The sequence below is a fragment of the Struthio camelus genome, chromosome 24, assembly GCF_040807025.1.
Source record: "Struthio camelus isolate bStrCam1 chromosome 24, bStrCam1.hap1, whole genome shotgun sequence".
Classification (NCBI taxonomy): Eukaryota; Metazoa; Chordata; class Aves; order Struthioniformes; family Struthionidae; genus Struthio; species Struthio camelus.
This window is the reverse complement of record NC_090965.1, coordinates 2119948-2143570: the sequence shown is the minus strand read 5'-3', so window position 1 is coordinate 2143570 and position 23623 is coordinate 2119948.

Genomic DNA, 23623 nt, shown 5'->3' with positions numbered 1-23623 from the left:
GGCTCGCTTTCCTCCTCTCCTACAACTTACAGCTGCCTTCCTCACACATTCCGACTGGAGCAGCCCCTCTCCTCCAACACCTGCCTACCATGCACAGGCCACCACAAAGAGCAGCAAGGAGCCCACCCTTTTGGCCCTGCCATGAACACGGCTCTCCCACAAGCACTCCTGTCCTTCTCTCCCTACCCTCCTCCCACTTACGCCTGCCCTCCTCACACTTGCCCACCAGCAGTGCCACCCTCCTACAACCCCTTCCGCACCACTCTCAACGGCCAGCAAGCGGTGCAATGCTTCAACCCATGGCACTCTCACATGCTTAGGCCACACTCACAACAAGGGCCTCGCTCGCTTTCCTCCCCTCCTCCAACCTACCACTGCCCTCCTCACCCTTGCCTTGCCCACTCGAGCAGCCACTCTCCTCCAACACCTGACTACCACGCACAGGCCCCAACAAGGAACACCATTGCGTCCACGCTTTTGGCCCTGCCATGCACACGGCTCTCCCACAAGCACTCCCGGCCTCCTTTCCATACCCTCCTCTCACGCACCACTGCCCTCCTCACACTTGCCCACTAGAGCAGACACTCTCCTCCAACACCTGAATACCACGCACAGGCCACCACAAAGAGCAACAAGGCTCCCACCCTTTGGGCCCTGACATGCACACGCCTCTCCCACAAGCACTCCCGTCCTTCTCTCCCTGCCCTCCTCCAACTTATGCCTGCTCACCTCCCGGCAGTGCCACCCTCCTCCAACCCCTTCCGCACCACTCACAAGGGCTACCAGGTGGTACAATGCTTCAACCCATGGCACCTTCACATGTTTAGGCCACACTCACAACAAGGGCCTAGCTCGCTTTCCTCCTCTCCTACAACTTACGACTGCCTTCCTCACACTTTCCCACCTCAGCAAGCCCCTCTCCTCCAACACCTGCCTACCATGCACAGGCCCACATGTGAAGCACCATAGCATCCACCCTTCCGGCCCTGAAATGCACTCGCCTCTCCCACAAGCACTCCTGGCCTCCTTTCCCTCACCTCCCCCCACGCACCACTGCCCTCCTCACACTTGCCCACTCCACCAGCCACTCTCCTCCAACACCTGCCTAACATCTACAGGCCCCCACAGGGAGCAGCAAGGCTCCCACCCTTTTGTCCCTGACATCCACACGGCTCTCCCACAACCACTCCAGCCCTCCTTTCCATACCCTAGTCCAACTTACGACTGCCCTCCTCACACTTTCCCACTAGAGCAGCCACTGCCCTCCAAGACCTGCCCAGCATGCACAAGCCCACACGAGGAGCACCATGACATCCACATTTTTGGCTCTGACATTCACACGGCTCTCCCACAACCACTCCCGTCCTCCTTTCCCTCACCTCCTACAACTCACCACTGCCCTCCTCACACTTGCCCACTAGAGCAGCCACTGCCCTCCAAGACCTGCCTAACATGCACAAGCCCACACGAGGAGCACCATGACATCCACATTTTTGGCTCTGACATTCACACGGCTCTCCCACAACCACTCCCGTCCTCCTTTCCCTCACCTCCTACAACTCACCACTGCCCTCCTCACACTTGCTCACTAGAGCAGCCACTCTCCTCCAACGCCTGCCTAACATGCACAGGCCCACACGGGGAGCACCATGGCCTCCACCCTTTTGGCCCTGACATCCACACGGCTCTCCCACAACCACTCCTGCCCTCCTTTCCCTTCCCTAGTCCAACCTACGACAGCCCTCCTCACACTTTCGGACTGGAGCAGCCACTCTCCTCCAACACCTGCCTAAAATGCACAGGCCCACACGGGGAGCACCGTGGCCTCCACCCCTTTGGTCCTGACATCCACACGGCTCTCCCACAACCACTCCCCTCCTCCTTTCCCTTCCCTACTCCAACCTACGCCTGCCCTCCTCACGCTTGCCCACCAGCAGTGCCACCCTCCTCCAACCCCTTCTACACCACTCATAACGGCCACCAGGCAGCGCAATGCCTCAGACCATGGCACCTTCACATCCTTAGGGCGCACTTACAACAAGTGCCTAGCTCGCTTTCCTCCCCACCTCCAACTTATGGCTGCCTTCCTCACGCATTCTTACAGGAGCAGCCACTCTCCTCCCGCACCTGCCTACCATGCACAGGCCCACCCGCGGAGCACCATTGCGTCCACCCTTTCGGCTCTGCCATGCACATGTCTCTCCCACAATCACTCCCGTTCTCCATTCCCTACCCATCTCCCACATACCACTGCCCTCCTCACACTTTCCCTCTCGAGCAGCCACTCTCCTCCAACACCTGACTACCACGCACAAGCCACCACAAAGAGCAGCAAGGCTCCCACCCTTTTGGCCCTCACATGCACACGGCTCTCCCACAACCACTCCCCTCCTCCTTTCCCTACCCTCCTCCAACCTAGCACTGCCCTCCTCACACTTGCCCAGCAGCAGTGCCACCCTCCTTCCAGCCCTTCCCCACCACTCACAACGGCCACCAGGCGGGGCAATGCCTCAAACCACGGCACCTTCACATCCTTAGGGCCCACTTACAACAAGTGCCTGGCTCGCTTTCCTCCTCTCCTACAACTTACAGCTGCCTTCCTCACACATTCCGACTGGAGCAGCCCCTCTCCTCCAACACCTGCCTACCATGCACAGGCCACCACAAAGAGCAGCAAGGAGCCCACCCTTTTGGCCCTGCCATGAACACGGCTCTCCCACAAGCACTCCTGTCCTTCTCTCCCTACCCTCCTCCCACTTACGCCTGCCCTCCTCACACTTGCCCACCAGCAGTGCCACCCTCCTACAACCCCTTCCGCACCACTCTCAACGGCCAGCAAGCGGTGCAATGCTTCAACCCATGGCACTCTCACATGCTTAGGCCACACTCACAACAAGGGCCTCGCTCGCTTTCCTCCCCTCCTCCAACCTACCACTGCCCTCCTCACCCTTGCCTTGCCCACTCGAGCAGCCACTCTCCTCCAACACCTGACTACCACGCACAGGCCCCAACAAGGAACACCATTGCGTCCACGCTTTTGGCCCTGCCATGCACACGGCTCTCCCACAAGCACTCCCGGCCTCCTTTCCATACCCTCCTCTCACGCACCACTGCCCTCCTCACACTTGCCCACTAGAGCAGACACTCTCCTCCAACACCTGAATACCACGCACAGGCCACCACAAAGAGCAACAAGGCTCCCACCCTTTGGGCCCTGACATGCACACGCCTCTCCCACAAGCACTCCCGTCCTTCTCTCCCTGCCCTCCTCCAACTTATGCCTGCTCACCTCCCGGCAGTGCCACCCTCCTCCAACCCCTTCCGCACCACTCACAAGGGCTACCAGGTGGTACAATGCTTCAACCCATGGCACCTTCACATGTTTAGGCCACACTCACAACAAGGGCCTAGCTCGCTTTCCTCCTCTCCTACAACTTACGACTGCCTTCCTCACACTTTCCCACCTCAGCAAGCCCCTCTCCTCCAACACCTGCCTACCATGCACAGGCCCACATGTGAAGCACCATAGCATCCACCCTTCCGGCCCTGAAATGCACTCGCCTCTCCCACAAGCACTCCTGGCCTCCTTTCCCTCACCTCCCCCCACGCACCACTGCCCTCCTCACACTTGCCCACTCCACCAGCCACTCTCCTCCAACACCTGCCTAACATCTACAGGCCCCCACAGGGAGCAGCAAGGCTCCCACCCTTTTGTCCCTGACATCCACACGGCTCTCCCACAACCACTCCAGCCCTCCTTTCCATACCCTAGTCCAACTTACGACTGCCCTCCTCACACTTTCCCACTAGAGCAGCCACTGCCCTCCAAGACCTGCCCAGCATGCACAAGCCCACACGAGGAGCACCATGACATCCACATTTTTGGCTCTGACATTCACACGGCTCTCCCACAACCACTCCCGTCCTCCTTTCCCTCACCTCCTACAACTCACCACTGCCCTCCTCACACTTGCCCACTAGAGCAGCCACTGCCCTCCAAGACCTGCCTAACATGCACAAGCCCACACGAGGAGCACCATGACATCCACATTTTTGGCTCTGACATTCCTACGGCTCTCCCACAACCACTCCCGTCCTCCTTTCCCTCACCTCCTACAACTCACCACTGCCCTCCTCACACTTGCTCACTAGAGCAGCCACTCTCCTCCAACGCCTGCCTAACATGCACAGGCCCACACGGGGAGCACCATGGCCTCCACCCTTTTGGCCCTGACATCCACACGGCTCTCCCACAACCACTCCTGCCCTCCTTTCCCTTCCCTAGTCCAACCTACGACAGCCCTCCTCACACTTTCGGACTGGAGCAGCCACTCTCCTCCAACACCTGCCTAAAATGCACAGGCCCACACGGGGAGCACCGTGGCCTCCACCCCTTTGGTCCTGACATCCACACGGCTCTCACATAAGCACTCCCATCCGCCTTCCCCTCACCTCCTACAACCTACGACTGCCCTCCTCACACTTTCTGACTGGGGCAGACACTCTCCTCCAACACCTGCCTAACATGCACAGGCCCACATGGGGAGCACCATTGCCTCCACCCTTTTGGCCCTGACATCCACACGGCTCTCCCACAACCACTCCCGTCCTCCTTCCCCTTACCTCCTAGAACTTCCCACTGCCCTCCTCACACTTGCCCACTAGAGCAGCCACTCTCCTCCAAAGCCTGCATAACATGTGCAGGCTCACACAGGGAGCACCATGGCCTCCACCCCTTTGGTCCTGACAACCACACGACTCTCACATAAGCACTCCCGTCCTCCTCCTCACCTCCTACAACTTCCCACTGCCCTCCTCACACTTTCGGACTGGAGCAGCCACTCTCCTCGAAAACCTGCCTAACATGCACAGGCCCACACGGGGAGCACCGTGGCCTCCACCCCTTTGGTCCTGACATCCACACGGCTCTCCCACAACCACTCCCCTCCTCCTTTCCCTTCCCTACTCCAACCTACGCCTGCCCTCCTCACGCTTGCCCACCAGCAGTGCCACCCTCCTCCAACCCCTTCTACACCACTCATAACGGCCACCAGGCAGCGCAATGCCTCAGACCATGGCACCTTCACATCCTTAGGGCGCACTTACAACAAGTGCCTAGCTCGCTTTCCTCCCCACCTCCAACTTATGGCTGCCTTCCTCACGCATTCTTACAGGAGCAGCCACTCTCCTCCCGCACCTGCCTACCATGCACAGGCCCACCCGCGGAGCACCATTGCGTCCACCCTTTCGGCTCTGCCATGCACATGTCTCTCCCACAATCACTCCCGTTCTCCATTCCCTACCCATCTCCCACATACCACTGCCCTCCTCACACTTTCCCTCTCGAGCAGCCACTCTCCTCCAACACCTGACTACCACGCACAAGCCACCACAAAGAGCAGCAAGGCTCCCACCCTTTTGGCCCTCACATGCACACGGCTCTCCCACAACCACTCCCCTCCTCCTTTCCCTACCCTCCTCCAACCTAGCACTGCCCTCCTCACACTTGCCCAGCAGCAGTGCCACCCTCCTTCCAGCCCTTCCCCACCACTCACAACGGCCACCAGGCGGGGCAATGCCTCAAACCACGGCACCTTCACATCCTTAGGGCCCACTTACAACAAGTGCCTGGCTCGCTTTCCTCCTCTCCTACAACTTACAGCTGCCTTCCTCACACATTCCGACTGGAGCAGCCCCTCTCCTCCAACACCTGCCTACCATGCACAGGCCACCACAAAGAGCAGCAAGGAGCCCACCCTTTTGGCCCTGCCATGAACACGGCTCTCCCACAAGCACTCCTGTCCTTCTCTCCCTACCCTCCTCCCACTTACGCCTGCCCTCCTCACACTTGCCCACCAGCAGTGCCACCCTCCTACAACCCCTTCCGCACCACTCTCAACGGCCAGCAAGCGGTGCAATGCTTCAACCCATGGCACTCTCACATGCTTAGGCCACACTCACAACAAGGGCCTCGCTCGCTTTCCTCCCCTCCTCCAACCTACCACTGCCCTCCTCACCCTTGCCTTGCCCACTCGAGCAGCCACTCTCCTCCAACACCTGACTACCACGCACAGGCCCCAACAAGGAACACCATTGCGTCCACGCTTTTGGCCCTGCCATGCACATGGCTCTCCCACAAGCACTCCCGGCCTCCTTTCCATACCCTCCTCTCACGCACCACTGCCCTCCTCACACTTGCCCACTAGAGCAGACACTCTCCTCCAACACCTGAATACCACGCACAGGCCACCACAAAGAGCAACAAGGCTCCCACCCTTTGGGCCCTGACATGCACACGCCTCTCCCACAAGCACTCCCGTCCTTCTCTCCCTGCCCTCCTCCAACTTATGCCTGCTCACCTCCCGGCAGTGCCACCCTCCTCCAACCCCTTCCGCACCACTCACAAGGGCTACCAGGTGGTACAATGCTTCAACCCATGGCACCTTCACATGTTTAGGCCACACTCACAACAAGGGCCTAGCTCGCTTTCCTCCTCTCCTACAACTTACGACTGCCTTCCTCACACTTTCCCACCTCAGCAAGCCCCTCTCCTCCAACACCTGCCTACCATGCACAGGCCCACATGTGAAGCACCATAGCATCCACCCTTCCGGCCCTGAAATGCACTCGCCTCTCCCACAAGCACTCCTGGCCTCCTTTCCCTCACCTCCCCCCACGCACCACTGCCCTCCTCACACTTGCCCACTCCACCAGCCACTCTCCTCCAACACCTGCCTAACATCTACAGGCCCCCACAGGGAGCAGCAAGGCTCCCACCCTTTTGTCCCTGACATCCACACGGCTCTCCCACAACCACTCCAGCCCTCCTTTCCATACCCTAGTCCAACTTACGACTGCCCTCCTCACACTTTCCCACTAGAGCAGCCACTGCCCTCCAAGACCTGCCTAGCATGCACAAGCCCACACGAGGAGCACCATGACATCCACATTTTTGGCTCTGACATTCACACGGCTCTCCCACAACCACTCCCGTCCTCCTTTCCCTCACCTCCTACAACTCACCACTGCCCTCCTCACACTTTCCCACTAGAGCAGCCACTGCCCTCCAAGACCTGCCTAACATGCACAAGCCCACACGAGGAGCACCATGACATCCACATTTTTGGCTCTGACATTCCTACGGCTCTCCCACAACCACTCCCGTCCTCCTTTCCCTCACCTCCTACAACTCACCACTGCCCTCCTCACACTTGCTCACTAGAGCAGCCACTCTCCTCCAACGCCTGCCTAACATGCACAGGCCCACACGGGGAGCACCATGGCCTCCACCCTTTTGGCCCTGACATCCACACGGCTCTCCCACAACCACTCCCGTCCTCCTTCCCCTTACCTCCTAGAACTTCCCACTGCCCTCCTCAAACTTGCCCACTAGAGCAGCCACTCTCCTCCAAAGCCTGCATAACATGTGCAGGCTCACACAGGGAGCACCATGGCCTCCACCCCTTTGGTCCTGACAACCACACGACTCTCACATAAGCACTCCCATCCGCCTTCCCCTCACCTCCTACAACCTACGACTGCCCTCCTCACACTTTCGGACTGGGGCAGCCACTCTCCTCGAAAACCTGCCTAACATGCACAGGCCCACACGGGGAGCACCGTGGCCTCCACCCTTTTGGCCCTGACATCCACACGGCACTCCCACAACCACTCCCGTCCTCCTCCTCACCTCCTACAACTTCCCACTGCCCTCCTCACACTTTCGGACTGGAGCAGCCACTCTCCTCCAACACCTGCCTAACATGCACAGGCCCACACGGGGAGCACCGTGGCCTCCACCCCTTTGGTCCTGACATCCACACGGCTCTCCCACAACCACTCCCCTCCTCCTTTCCCTTCCCTACTCCAACCTACGCCTGCCCTCCTCACGCTTGCCCACCAGCAGTGCCACCCTCCTCCAACCCCTTCTACACCACTCATAACGGCCACCAGGCAGCGCAATGCCTCAGACCATGGCACCTTCACATCCTTAGGGCGCACTTACAACAAGTGCCTAGCTCGCTTTCCTCCCCACCTCCAACTTATGGCTGCCTTCCTCACGCATTCTTACAGGAGCAGCCACTCTCCTCCCGCACCTGCCTACCATGCACAGGCCCACCCGCGGAGCACCATTGCGTCCACCCTTTCGGCTCTGCCATGCACATGTCTCTCCCACAATCACTCCCGTTCTCCATTCCCTACCCATCTCCCACATACCACTGCCCTCCTCACACTTTCCCTCTCGAGCAGCCACTCTCCTCCAACACCTGACTACCACGCACAAGCCACCACAAAGAGCAGCAAGGCTCCCACCCTTTTGGCCCTCACATGCACACGGCTCTCCCACAACCACTCCCCTCCTCCTTTCCCTACCCTCCTCCAACCTAGCACTGCCCTCCTCACACTTGCCCAGCAGCAGTGCCACCCTCCTTCCAGCCCTTCCCCACCACTCACAACGGCCACCAGGCGGGGCAATGCCTCAAACCACGGCACCTTCACATCCTTAGGGCCCACTTACAACAAGTGCCTGGCTCGCTTTCCTCCTCTCCTACAACTTACAGCTGCCTTCCTCACACATTCCGACTGGAGCAGCCCCTCTCCTCCAACACCTGCCTACCATGCACAGGCCACCACAAAGAGCAGCAAGGAGCCCACCCTTTTGGCCCTGCCATGAACACGGCTCTCCCACAAGCACTCCTGTCCTTCTCTCCCTACCCTCCTCCCACTTACGCCTGCCCTCCTCACACTTGCCCACCAGCAGTGCCACCCTCCTACAACCCCTTCCGCACCACTCTCAACGGCCAGCAAGCGGTGCAATGCTTCAACCCATGGCACTCTCACATGCTTAGGCCACACTCACAACAAGGGCCTCGCTCGCTTTCCTCCCCTCCTCCAACCTACCACTGCCCTCCTCACCCTTGCCTTGCCCACTCGAGCAGCCACTCTCCTCCAACACCTGACTACCACGCACAGGCCCCAACAAGGAACACCATTGCGTCCACGCTTTTGGCCCTGCCATGCACACGGCTCTCCCACAAGCACTCCCGGCCTCCTTTCCATACCCTCCTCTCACGCACCACTGCCCTCCTCACACTTGCCCACTAGAGCAGACACTCTCCTCCAACACCTGAATACCACGCACAGGCCACCACAAAGAGCAACAAGGCTCCCACCCTTTGGGCCCTGACATGCACACGCCTCTCCCACAAGCACTCCCGTCCTTCTCTCCCTGCCCTCCTCCAACTTATGCCTGCTCACCTCCCGGCAGTGCCACCCTCCTCCAACCCCTTCCGCACCACTCACAAGGGCTACCAGGTGGTACAATGCTTCAACCCATGGCACCTTCACATGTTTAGGCCACACTCACAACAAGGGCCTAGCTCGCTTTCCTCCTCTCCTACAACTTACGACTGCCTTCCTCACACTTTCCCACCTCAGCAAGCCCCTCTCCTCCAACACCTGCCTACCATGCACAGGCCCACATGTGAAGCACCATAGCATCCACCCTTCCGGCCCTGAAATGCACTCGCCTCTCCCACAAGCACTCCTGGCCTCCTTTCCCTCACCTCCCCCCACGCACCACTGCCCTCCTCACACTTGCCCACTCCACCAGCCACTCTCCTCCAACACCTGCCTAACATCTACAGGCCCCCACAGGGAGCAGCAAGGCTCCCACCCTTTTGTCCCTGACATCCACACGGCTCTCCCACAACCACTCCAGCCCTCCTTTCCATACCCTAGTCCAACTTACGACTGCCCTCCTCACACTTTCCCACTAGAGCAGCCACTGCCCTCCAAGACCTGCCTAGCATGCACAAGCCCACACGAGGAGCACCATGACATCCACATTTTTGGCTCTGACATTCACACGGCTCTCCCACAACCACTCCCGTCCTCCTTTCCCTCACCTCCTACAACTCACCACTGCCCTCCTCACACTTTCCCACTAGAGCAGCCACTGCCCTCCAAGACCTGCCTAACATGCACAAGCCCACACGAGGAGCACCATGACATCCACATTTTTGGCTCTGACATTCACACGGCTCTCCCACAACCACTCCCGTCCTCCTTTCCCTCACCTCCTACAACTCACCACTGCCCTCCTCACACTTTCCCACTAGAGCAGCCACTGCCCTCCAACACCTGCCTAACATGCACAAGCCCACACGAGGAGCACCATGACATCCACATTTTTGGCTCTGACATTCCTACGGCTCTCCCACAACCACTCCCGTCCTCCTTTCCCTCACCTCCTACAACTCACCACTGCCCTCCTCACACTTGCCCACTAGAGCAGCCACTCTCCTCCAACGCCTGCCTAAAATGCACAGGCCCACACGGGGAGCACCATGGCCTCCACCCTTTTGGCCCTGACATCCACACGGCTCTCCCACAACCACTCCCGTCCTCCTTCCCCTTACCTCCTAGAACTTCCCACTGCCCTCCTCAAACTTGCCCACTAGAGCAGCCACTCTCCTCCAAAGCCTGCATAACATGTGCAGGCTCACACAGGGAGCACCATGGCCTCCACCCCTTTGGTCCTGACAACCACACGACTCTCACATAAGCACTCCCATCCGCCTTCCCCTCACCTCCTACAACCTACGACTGCCCTCCTCACACTTTCGGACTGGAGCAGCCACTCTCCTCGAAAACCTGCCTAACATGCACAGGCCCACACGGGGAGCACCGTGGCCTCCACCCTTTTGGCCCTGACATCCACACGGCACTCCCACAACCACTCCCGTCCTCCTCCTCACCTCCTACAACTTCCCACTGCCCTCCTCACACTTTCGGACTGGAGCAGCCACTCTCCTCCAACACCTGCCTAACATGCACAGGCCCACACGGGGAGCACCGTGGCCTCCACCCCTTTGGTCCTGACATCCACACGGCTCTCCCACAACCACTCCCCTCCTCCTTTCCCTTCCCTACTCCAACCTACGCCTGCCCTCCTCACGCTTGCCCACCAGCAGTGCCACCCTCCTCCAACCCCTTCTACACCACTCATAACGGCCACCAGGCAGCGCAATGCCTCAGACCATGGCACCTTCACATCCTTAGGGCGCACTTACAACAAGTGCCTAGCTCGCTTTCCTCCCCACCTCCAACTTATGGCTGCCTTCCTCACGCATTCTTACAGGAGCAGCCACTCTCCTCCCGCACCTGCCTACCATGCACAGGCCCACCCGCGGAGCACCATTGCGTCCACCCTTTCGGCTCTGCCATGCACATGTCTCTCCCACAATCACTCCCGTTCTCCATTCCCTACCCATCTCCCACATACCACTGCCCTCCTCACACTTTCCCTCTCGAGCAGCCACTCTCCTCCAACACCTGACTACCACGCACAAGCCACCACAAAGAGCAGCAAGGCTCCCACCCTTTTGGCCCTCACATGCACACGGCTCTCCCACAACCACTCCCCTCCTCCTTTCCCTACCCTCCTCCAACCTAGCACTGCCCTCCTCACACTTGCCCAGCAGCAGTGCCACCCTCCTTCCAGCCCTTCCCCACCACTCACAACGGCCACCAGGCGGGGCAATGCCTCAAACCACGGCACCTTCACATCCTTAGGGCCCACTTACAACAAGTGCCTGGCTCGCTTTCCTCCTCTCCTACAACTTACAGCTGCCTTCCTCACACATTCCGACTGGAGCAGCCCCTCTCCTCCAACACCTGCCTACCATGCACAGGCCACCACAAAGAGCAGCAAGGAGCCCACCCTTTTGGCCCTGCCATGAACACGGCTCTCCCACAAGCACTCCTGTCCTTCTCTCCCTACCCTCCTCCCACTTACGCCTGCCCTCCTCACACTTGCCCACCAGCAGTGCCACCCTCCTACAACCCCTTCCGCACCACTCTCAACGGCCAGCAAGCGGTGCAATGCTTCAACCCATGGCACTCTCACATGCTTAGGCCACACTCACAACAAGGGCCTCGCTCGCTTTCCTCCCCTCCTCCAACCTACCACTGCCCTCCTCACCCTTGCCTTGCCCACTCGAGCAGCCACTCTCCTCCAACACCTGACTACCACGCACAGGCCCCAACAAGGAACACCATTGCGTCCACGCTTTTGGCCCTGCCATGCACACGGCTCTCCCACAAGCACTCCCGGCCTCCTTTCCATACCCTCCTCTCACGCACCACTGCCCTCCTCACACTTGCCCACTAGAGCAGACACTCTCCTCCAACACCTGAATACCACGCACAGGCCACCACAAAGAGCAACAAGGCTCCCACCCTTTGGGCCCTGACATGCACACGCCTCTCCCACAAGCACTCCCGTCCTTCTCTCCCTGCCCTCCTCCAACTTATGCCTGCTCACCTCCCGGCAGTGCCACCCTCCTCCAACCCCTTCCGCACCACTCACAAGGGCTACCAGGTGGTACAATGCTTCAACCCATGGCACCTTCACATGTTTAGGCCACACTCACAACAAGGGCCTAGCTCGCTTTCCTCCTCTCCTACAACTTACGACTGCCTTCCTCACACTTTCCCACCTCAGCAAGCCCCTCTCCTCCAACAACTGCCTACCATGCACAGGCCCACATGTGAAGCACCATAGCATCCACCCTTCCGGCCCTGAAATGCACTCGCCTCTCCCACAAGCACTCCTGGCCTCCTTTCCCTCACCTCCCCCCACGCACCACTGCCCTCCTCACACTTGCCCACTCCACCAGCCACTCTCCTCCAACACCTGCCTAACATCTACAGGCCCCCACAGGGAGCAGCAAGGCTCCCACCCTTTTGTCCCTGACATCCACACGGCTCTCCCACAACCACTCCAGCCCTCCTTTCCATACCCTAGTCCAACTTACGACTGCCCTCCTCACACTTTCCCACTAGAGCAGCCACTGCCCTCCAAGACCTGCCCAGCATGCACAAGCCCACACGAGGAGCACCATGACATCCACATTTTTGACTCTGACATTCACACGGCTCTCCCACAACCACTCCCGTCCTCCTTTCCCTCACCTCCTACAACTCACCACTGCCCTCCTCACACTTTCCCACTAGAGCAGCCACTGCCCTCCAAGACCTGCCTAACATGCACAAGCCCACACGAGGAGCACCATGACATCCACATTTTTGGCTCTGACATTCCTACGGCTCTCCCACAACCACTCCCGTCCTCCTTTCCCTCACCTCCTACAACTCACCACTGCCCTCCTCACACTTGCCCACTAGAGCAGCCACTCTCCTCCAACGCCTGCCTAAAATGCACAGGCCCACACGGGGAGCACCATGGCCTCCACCCTCTTGGCCCTGACATCCACACGGCTCTCCCACAACCACTCCTGCCCTCCTTTCCCTTCCCTAGTCCAACCTACGACAGCCCTCCTCACACTTTCGGACTGGAGCAGCCACTCTCCTCCAACACCTGCCTAAAATGCACAGGCCCACACGGGGAGCACCGTGGCCTCCACCCCTTTGGTCCTGACATCCACACGGCTCTCACATAAGCACTCCCATCCGCCTTCCCCTCACCTCCTACAACCTACGACTGCCCTCCTCACACTTTCTGACTGGGGCAGCCACTCTCCTCCAACACCTGCCTAACATGCACAGGCCCACATGGGGAGCACCATTGCCTCCACCCTTTTGGCCCTGACATCCACACGGCTCTCCCACAACCACTCCCGTCCTCCTTCCCCTTACCTCCTAGAACTTCCCACTGCCCTCCTCACACTTGCCCACTAGAGCAGCCACTCTCCTCCAAAGCCTGCATAACATGTGCAGGCTCACACAGGGAGCACCATGGCCTCCACCCCTTTGGTCCTGACAACCACACGACTCTCACATAAGCACTCCCATCCGCCTTCCCCTCACCTCCTACAACCTACGACTGCCCTCCTCACACTTTCTGACTGGAGCAGCCACTCTCCTCGAAAACCTGCCTAACATGCACAGGCCCACATGGGGAGCACCGTGGCCTCCACACTTTTGGCCCTGACATCCACACGGCACTCCCACAACCACTCCCGTCCTCCTCCTCACCTCCTACAACTTCCCACTGCCCTCCTCACACTTTCGGACTGGAGCAGCCACTCTCCTCCAACACCTGCCTAACATGCACAGGCCCACACGGGGAGCACCGTGGCCTCCACCCCTTTGGTCCTGACATCCACACGGCTCTCCCACAACCACTCCCCTCCTCCTTTCCCTTCCCTACTCCAACCTACGCCTGCCCACCAGCAGTGCCACCCTCCTCCAACCCCTTCTACACCACTCATAACGGCCACCAGGCAGCGCAATGCCTCAGACCATGGCACCTTCACATCCTTAGGGCGCACTTACAACAAGTGCCTAGCTCGCTTTCCTCCCCACCTCCAACTTATGGCTGCCTTCCTCACGCATTCTTACAGGAGCAGCCACTCTCCTCCCGCACCTGCCTACCATGCACAGGCCCACCCGCGGAGCACCATTGCGTCCACCCTTTCGGCTCTGCCATGCACATGTCTCTCCCACAATCACTCCCGTTCTCCATTCCCTACCCATCTCCCACATACCACTGCCCTCCTCACACTTTCCCTCTCGAGCAGCCACTCTCCTCCAACACCTGACTACCACGCACAAGCCACCACAAAGAGCAGCAAGGCTCCCACCCTTTTGGCCCTCACATGCACACGGCTCTCCCACAACCACTCCCCTCCTCCTTTCCCTACCCTCCTCCAACCTAGCACTGCCCTCCTCACACTTGCCCAGCAGCAGTGCCACCCTCCTTCCAGCCCTTCCCCACCACTCACAACGGCCACCAGGCGGGGCAATGCCTCAAACCACGGCACCTTCACATCCTTAGGGCCCACTTACAACAAGTGCCTGGCTCGCTTTCCTCCTCTCCTACAACTTACAGCTGCCTTCCTCACACATTCCGACTGGAGCAGCCCCTCTCCTCCAACACCTGCCTACCATGCACAGGCCACCACAAAGAGCAGCAAGGAGCCCACCCTTTTGGCCCTGCCATGAACACGGCTCTCCCACAAGCACTCCTGTCCTTCTCTCCCTACCCTCCTCCCACTTACGCCTGCCCTCCTCACACTTGCCCACCAGCAGTGCCACCCTCCTACAACCCCTTCCGCACCACTCTCAACGGCCAGCAAGCGGTGCAATGCTTCAACCCATGGCACTCTCACATGCTTAGGCCACACTCACAACAAGGGCCTCGCTCGCTTTCCTCCCCTCCTCCAACCTACCACTGCCCTCCTCACCCTTGCCTTGCCCACTCGAGCAGCCACTCTCCTCCAACACCTGACTACCACGCACAGGCCCCAACAAGGAACACCATTGCGTCCACGCTTTTGGCCCTGCCATGCACACGGCTCTCCCACAAGCACTCCCGGCCTCCTTTCCATACCCTCCTCTCACGCACCACTGCCCTCCTCACACTTGCCCACTAGAGCAGACACTCTCCTCCAACACCTGAATACCACGCACAGGCCACCACAAAGAGCAACAAGGCTCCCACCCTTTGGGCCCTGACATGCACACGCCTCTCCCACAAGCACTCCCGTCCTTCTCTCCCTGCCCTCCTCCAACTTATGCCTGCTCACCTCCCGGCAGTGCCACCCTCCTCCAACCCCTTCCGCACCACTCACAAGGGCTACCAGGTGGTACAATGCTTCAACCCATGGCACCTTCACATGTTTAGGCCACACTCACAACAAGGGCCTAGCTCGCTTTCCTCCTCTCCTACAACTTACGACTGCCTTCCTCACACTTTCCCACCTCAGCAAGCCCCTCTCCTCCAACACCTGCCTACCATGCACAGGCCCACATGTGAAGCACCATAGCATCCACCCTTCCGGCCCTGAAATGCACTCGCCTCTCCCACAAGCACTCCTGGCCTCCTTTCCCTCACCTCCCCCCACGCACCACTGCCCTCCTCACACTTGCCCACTCCACCAGCCACTCTCCTCCAACACCTGCCTAACATCTACAGGCCCCCACAGGGAGCAGCAAGGCTCCCACCCTTTTGTCCCTGACATCCACACGGCTCTCCCACAACCACTCCAGCCCTCCTTTCCATACCCTAGTCCAACTTACGACTGCCCTCCTCACACTTTCCCACTAGAGCAGCCACTGCCCTCCAAGACCTGCCTAGCATGCACAAGCCCACACGAGGAGCACCATGACATCCACATTTTTGGCTCTGACATTCACACGGCTCTCCCACAACCACTCCCGTCCTCCTTTCCCTCACCTCCTACAACTCACCACTGCCCTCCTCACACTTGCCCACTAGAGCAGCCACTCTCCTCCAACGCCTGCCTAACATGCACAAGCCCACACGGGGAGCACCGTGGCCTCCACCCTTTTGGCCCTGACATCCACACGGCTCTCCCACAACCACTCCTGCCCTCCTTTCCCTTCCCTAGTCCAACCTACGACAGCCCTCCTCACACTTTCAGACTGGAGCAGCCACTCTCCTCCAACACCTGCCTAAAATGCACAGGCCCACACGGGGAGCACCGTGGCCTCCACCCCTTTGGTCCTGACATCCACACGGCTCTCACATAAGCACTCCCATCCGCCTTCCCCTCACCTCCTACAACCTACGACTGCCCTCCTCACACTTTCTGACTGGGGCAGACACTCTCCTCCAACACCTGCCTACCATGCACAGGCCCACATGGGGAGCACCATTGCCTCCACCCATTTAGCCCTGACATCCACACGGCTCTCCCACAACCACTCCCATCCTCCTCTCCCTCACCTACTCCAAATTACCTCTGTCCTCCTCACGCTTGCCCACCACCACTCCCACCCACCTCCAACGCCTTCTGCACCACTCAAAACAGCCACCAGGTGGCGCAATGCGTCAAACCGTGGAACCCTCCACATGCCTAGGCAACACTCACAACATGTGCCTAGCTCCTTCTCCTCCCTTCCTCCAACTTACCACTGCCCTCCTCACGCTTTCTGACCGGAGCAGCCACTCTCCTCCAAAGCCTGCCTAACATATGCAGGCCCACACGGGGAGCACCGTGGCCTCCACCCCTTTGGTCCTGACATCCACACGGCTCTCCCATAAGCACTCCCATCCGCCTTCCCCTCACCTCCTACAACTTACAACTGCCCTAATCACACTTTGGGACTGGAGCAGCCACTCTCCTCCAACACCTGCCTAACATGTACAGGCCCACACGGGGAGCACCATTGCCTCCACCCTTTTCGCCCTGACATCCACACGGCTCTCCCACAAGCACTCACGCCCTCCTTTCCCTACCCCAGTCCAACTTACGACTGCCCTCCTCACACTTTCTGACTGGAGCAGCCACTCTCCTCCAACGCCTGCCTAACATGCACAGGCCCACACGGGGAGCACCGTGGCCTCCACCCCATCGGTCCTGACATCCACACGGATCTCCTACAATCACTCCCGTCCTCCTTTCCCTCACCTCCTACAACCTACGACTGCCCTCCTCACACTTTCGGACTGGAGCAGCCATTCTCCTCCAACACCTGCCTAACATGTACAGGCCCACTCGGGGAGCACCGTGCCCTCCACCCTTTTGGCCCTGACATCCACACGGCTTTCCTACAATCACTCCCGTCCACCTTCCCCTCACTTCCTGCAACCTACGACTGCCCCGCTCACACTTTCAGACTGGAGCAGCCACTCTCCTCCAACGCATGCCTTACATGTGCAGGCCCACACGGGGAGCACCATGACATCCATCATTTTGGCCCTGACATCGACCCGTCTTTCACACCACCACTCCCGCCCTCCTTTCCCTACCACAGTCCGACTTACGACTGCCCTCCTCACACTTACTGACTGGAACAGCCACTCTCCTCCAACGCCTGCCTAACATGTGCAGGCCCACACGGGGAGCACCATGGCCTCCACCCTTTTGGTCCTGACATCCACATGGCTCTCCCACAACCACTCCCGTCCTCCTCTCCCTCACCTACTCCAAATTACCTCTGTCCGCCTCACACTTGCCCACCACCACTCCCACCCACCTCCAACCCCTTCTGCACCACTCAAAACAGTCACCAGGTGGCGCAATGCGTCAAACCGTGGCACCCTCCACATGCCTAGGCCACACTCACAACATATGCCTAGCTCCTTCTCCTCCCTTCCTGCAACTTACGACTGCCCTCCTCACACTTTCTGACCGGAGCACCCACTCTCCTCCAGCGCCTGCCTAACATGTGCAGGCCCACACGGGGAGCACCATGGCCTCCACCCCTTTGGTCCTGACATGCCTACGGCTCTCACATAAGCACTCCCGTCCTCCTTTCCCTCACCTCTTACAACTTACAACTGCCCTCCTCACACTTTCGGACTGGAGCAGCCACTCTCCTCGAAAACCTGCCTAACATGCACAGGCCCACACAAGGAGCACCATTGCCTCCACTCCTTTGCTCCTGACATCCACACTGCTCTCCCACAAGCACTCCCGCCCTCCTTTCCTTCAACTATTCCAAATTACCTCTGTCCGCTTCACACTTGCCCACCACCACTGCCACCCACCTCCAACCCCTTCTGCACCACTCAAAACAGCCACCAGGTGGCGCAATGCCTCAAACCGTGGCACCCTCCACATGCCTAGGCCTCACTCACAACATGTGCCTAGCTCCTTCTCCTCCCTTCCTGCAACTTACGATTGCCCACCTCACACTTTCTGACCGTAGCACCCACTCTCCTCCAGCGCCTGCCTAACATGTGCAGGCCCACACGGGGAGCACCATTGCCTCCACCCATTTGGCCATGACATCCACACGGCTCTCCCACAACCACTCCCGTCCTCCTCTCCCTCACCTACTCCAAATTACCTCTGTCCACCTCACACTTCCCCACCACCACTCCCACCCACCTCCAACGCCTTCTGCACCACTCAAAACAGCCACCAGGTGGTGCAATGCGTCAAACCGTGGCACCCTCCACATGCCTAGGCCACACTCACAACATGTGCCTGGCTCCTTCTCCTCCCTTCCTGCAACTTACGATTCCCACCTCACACTTTCTGACCGGAGCACCCACTCTCCTCCAAAGCCTGCCTAACATGTGCAGGCCCATACGGGGAGCACCACTGCCTCCAACCTTTTGGTCCTGACATGCCTACGGCTCTCCCACAAGCACTCCCGTCCTCCTTTCCCTCACCTCCTACAACTTACCACTGCCCTCCTCACACTTTCCCACTAGAGCAGCCACTCTCCCCCAACGCCTACCTAACATGCACAGGCCCACACGGGGAGCACCATGACATCCACCCTTTTGGCCCTGACATGCCTACGGCTCTCCCGCCACCACTCCCGTCCTCCTTTCCCTACACCAGTCCAACTTACGACTGCCCTCCTCACACTTTCGGACTGGAGCAGCCACTCTCCCCCAACACCTGCCTAAGATGCACAGGCCCACACGGGGAGCACCATGACATCCACCCTTTTGGCCCTGACATGCCTACGGCTCTCCCACAACCACTCCCGTCCTCCTTTCCCTCACCTCCTACAACCTACGACAGCCCTCCTCACACTTTCGGACTGGAGCAGCCACTCTCCTCCAACGCCTGTCTACCATGTACAAGCCCACACGGGGAGCACCGTGGCCTCCACCCTTTTGGCCCTGACATCCACACGGCTCTCCCACAACCACTCCCGTCCTCCTTTCCCTCACCTCCTACAACTTGCCACTGCCCTCCTCACACTTGTTAACTAGAGCAGCCACTCTCCTCCAACGCCTGCATAACATGTGCAGGCCCACACGGGGAGAACCATGGCCTCCACCCTTTTGGCCCTGACATCCACACGGCTCTCCCACAACCACTCCCGTCCTCCTTTCCCTCACCTCCTACAACTTGCCACTGCCCTCCTCACACTTGTTAACTAGAGCAGCCACTCTCCTCCAACACCTGCCTAACATGTGCAGGCCCACACGGGGAGCACCATGGCCTCCACCCCTTTGGTCCTGACATCCACACGGCTCTCACATAAGCACTCCCATCCCCCTTCCCCTCACCTCCTACAGCTTACAACTGCCCTGCTCACACTTTCAGCCTGAAGAAGCCACTCTCCTCGAAAACCTGCCTAACATGTGCAGGCCCACACGGGGAGCACCATTGCCTCCACCCTTTTGCCTCTGACATGCCTACGGCTCTCCCACAACCACTCCCGTCCTCCTTTCCCTCACCTCCTACAACTTACAACTGCCCTCCTCACATTTGCTCACTAGAGCAGCCAATCTCCTCCAACGCCTGCCTAACATGTGCAGGCCCACACGGGGAGCACCATGGCCTCCACCCTTTTGGTCCTGACATCCACATGGCTCTCCCACAACCACTCCCGTCCTCCTCTCCCTCACCTACTCCAAATTACCTCTGTCCGCCTCACACTTGCCCACCACCACTCCCACCCACCTCCAACCCCTTCTGCACCACTCAAAACAGTCACCAGGTGGCGCAATGCGTCAAACCGTGGCACCCTCCACATGCCTAGGCCACACTCACAACATATGCCTAGCTCCTTCTCCTCCCTTCCTGCAACTTACGACTGCCCTCCTCACACTTTCTGACCGGAGCACCCACTCTCCTCCAGCGCCTGCCTAACATGTGCAGGCCCACACGGGGAGCACCATGGCCTCCACCCCTTTGGTCCTGACATGCCTACGGCTCTCACATAAGCACTCCCGTCCTCCTTTCCCTCACCTCTTACAACTTACAACTGCCCTCCTCACACTTTCGGACTGGAGCAGCCACTCTCCTCGAAAACCTGCCTAACATGCACAGGCCCACACAAGGAGCACCATTGCCTCCACTCCTTTGCTCCTGACATCCACACTGCTCTCCCACAAGCACTCCCGCCCTCCTTTCCTTCAACTATTCCAAATTACCTCTGTCCGCTTCACACTTGCCCACCACCACTGCCACCCACCTCCAACCCCTTCTGCACCACTCAAAACAGCCACCAGGTGGCGCAATGCCTCAAACCGTGGCACCCTCCACATGCCTAGGCCTCACTCACAACATGTGCCTAGCTCCTTCTCCTCCCTTCCTGCAACTTACGATTGCCCACCTCACACTTTCTGACCGTAGCACCCACTCTCCTCCAGCGCCTGCCTAACATGTGCAGGCCCACACGGGGAGCACCATGGCCTCCACCGCTTTGGTCCTGACATGCCTACGGCTCTCCCGCCACCACTCCCGTCCTCCTTCCCCTCACCTCCTACAACTTACCACTGCCCTACTCACACTTGCCCACTAGAGCAGCCACTGCCCTCCAACACCTGCATCGCATGAACAAGCCCACACGGTGAGCACCATTGCCTCCACCCTTTTGGCCCTGACATGCCTACGGCTCTCCCGCCACCACTCCCGCCCTCCTTTCCCTACCCCAGTCCAACTTACGACTGCCCTCCTCACACTTTCTGACCGGAGCACCCACTCTCCTCCAGCGCCTTCCTAACATTTGCAGGCCCACACGGGGAGCACCATGGCCTCCACCCTTTTGGTCCTGACATCCACACGGCTCTCCCACAACCACTCCCGTCCTCCTTTCCTTCAACTACTCCAAATTACCACTGCCCTCCTTACACTTGCCCACCACCACTCCCACCGACCTCCAACCCCTTCTGCACCACTCAAAACAGCCACCAGGTGGTGCAATGCCTCAAACCGTGGCACCCTCCACAGGCCTAGGCCACACTCATAACATGTGCCTAGCTCCTTCTCCTCCCTTCCTCCAACTTACCACTGCCCTCCTCACACTTTCTGACCGGAGCAGCCACTCTCCTCCAACACCTGCCTAACATGTGCAGGCCCACACGGGGAGCACAATTGCCTCCACCCTTTTGGCCCTGACATGCCTACGGCTCTCCCACAACCACTCCCGCCCTCCTTTCCCTTCCCTAGTCCAACTTACGACAGCCCTCCTCACACTTTCGGACTGGAACAGCCACTCTCCTCCAACGCCTGCCTAACATTCACAGGCCCACACGGGGAGCACCATTGCCTCCACCCTTTTGGCCCTGACATTCCTACGGCTCTCCCACAACCACTCCCGCCCTCCTTTCCCTACCCCAGTCCAACTTACGACTGCCCTCCTCACACTTGCCCACTAGAACAGCCAGTCCCATCGTTCACCGTCCTAAAATGTACAGGCCGACACAGGGAGCACCATTGCCTCCACCCTTTTGGTTCTGACATCCACACGGATCTCCCACGAGCACTCCCGTCTGCCTTCCCTTCACCTCCTACAACCTACCACTGCCCTCCTCACACTTGCCCACTAGAGCAGCCACTCTCCTCCAACGCCTGCCTGATATTTGCAGGCCCACACGGGGAGCACCATGGCCTCCACCCCTTTGGTCCTGACATCCACACGGCTCTCACATAAGCACTCCCATCCCCCTTCCCCTCACCTCCTACAGCTTACAACTGCCCTGCTCACACTTTTGGCCTTTAGAATCCACTCTCCTCGAAAACCTGCCTAACATGTGCAGGCCCACACGGGGAGCACCATTGCCTCCACCCTTTTGGCTCTGACATTCCTACGGCTCTCCCACAACCACTCCCGTCCTCCTTTCCCTCACCTCCTACAACTTACCACTGCCCTCCTCACACTTGCCCCTAGAGCAGCCACTCTCCTCCAATGCCTGCCTAACATGCACAGGCCCACACGGAGAGCACCATGGCCTCCACCCTTTTGGCCCTGACATCCACACGGCTCTCCCACAACCACTCCCGTCCTCCTCTCCCTCACCTACTCCAAATTACCTCTGTCCGCCTCACACTTGCCCACCACCACTCCCACCCACCTCCAACCCCTTCTGCACCACTCAAAACAGTCACCAGGTGGCGCAATGCGTCAAACCGTGGCACCCTCCACATGCCTAGGCCACACTCACAACATGTGCCTAGCTCCTTCTCCTCCCTTCCTCCAACTTACCACTGCCCTCCTCACGCTTTCTGACCGGAGCACCCACTCTCCTCCAGCGCCTGCCTAACATGTGCAGGCCCACACGGAGAGCACCATGGCCTCCACCCCTTTGGTCCTGACATCCACACGGCTCTCACATAAGCACTCCCATCCTCCTTCCACTCACCTCCTACAACTTACAACTGCCCTCCTCACACTTTCGGACTGGAGCAGCCACTCTCCTCGAAAACCTGCCTAACATGCACAGGCCCACACGGGGAGCACCATTACCTCCACCCTTTTGGCTCTGACATCCACACGGCTCTCCCACAACCACTCCCATCCTCCTTTCCCTCACCTCCTACAACTTACCACTACCCTCCTCACACTTGCTCACTAGAGCAGCCACTCTCCTCCAACGCCTGCCTAGCATGCACAGGCCCACACGGGGAGCACCACTGCCTCCACCCTTTTGGCCCTGACATGCCTACGGCTCTCCCACAACCACTCCCGCCCTCCTTTCTCTACCCTAGTCCAAATTACGACTGCCCTCCTCACACTAGCCCACTAGAGCAGCCAATCCCCTCGGACACCTTCCTAAAATGTACAGGCCGACACAGGGAGCACCATTGCCTCCACCCTTTTGTTTCTGACATCCACACGGATCTCCCACGAGCACTTCCATCCGACTTCCCCTCACCTCCTACAACTTTCCACTGCCCTCCTCACACTTGCCCACTAGAGCAGCCACTCTCCTCCA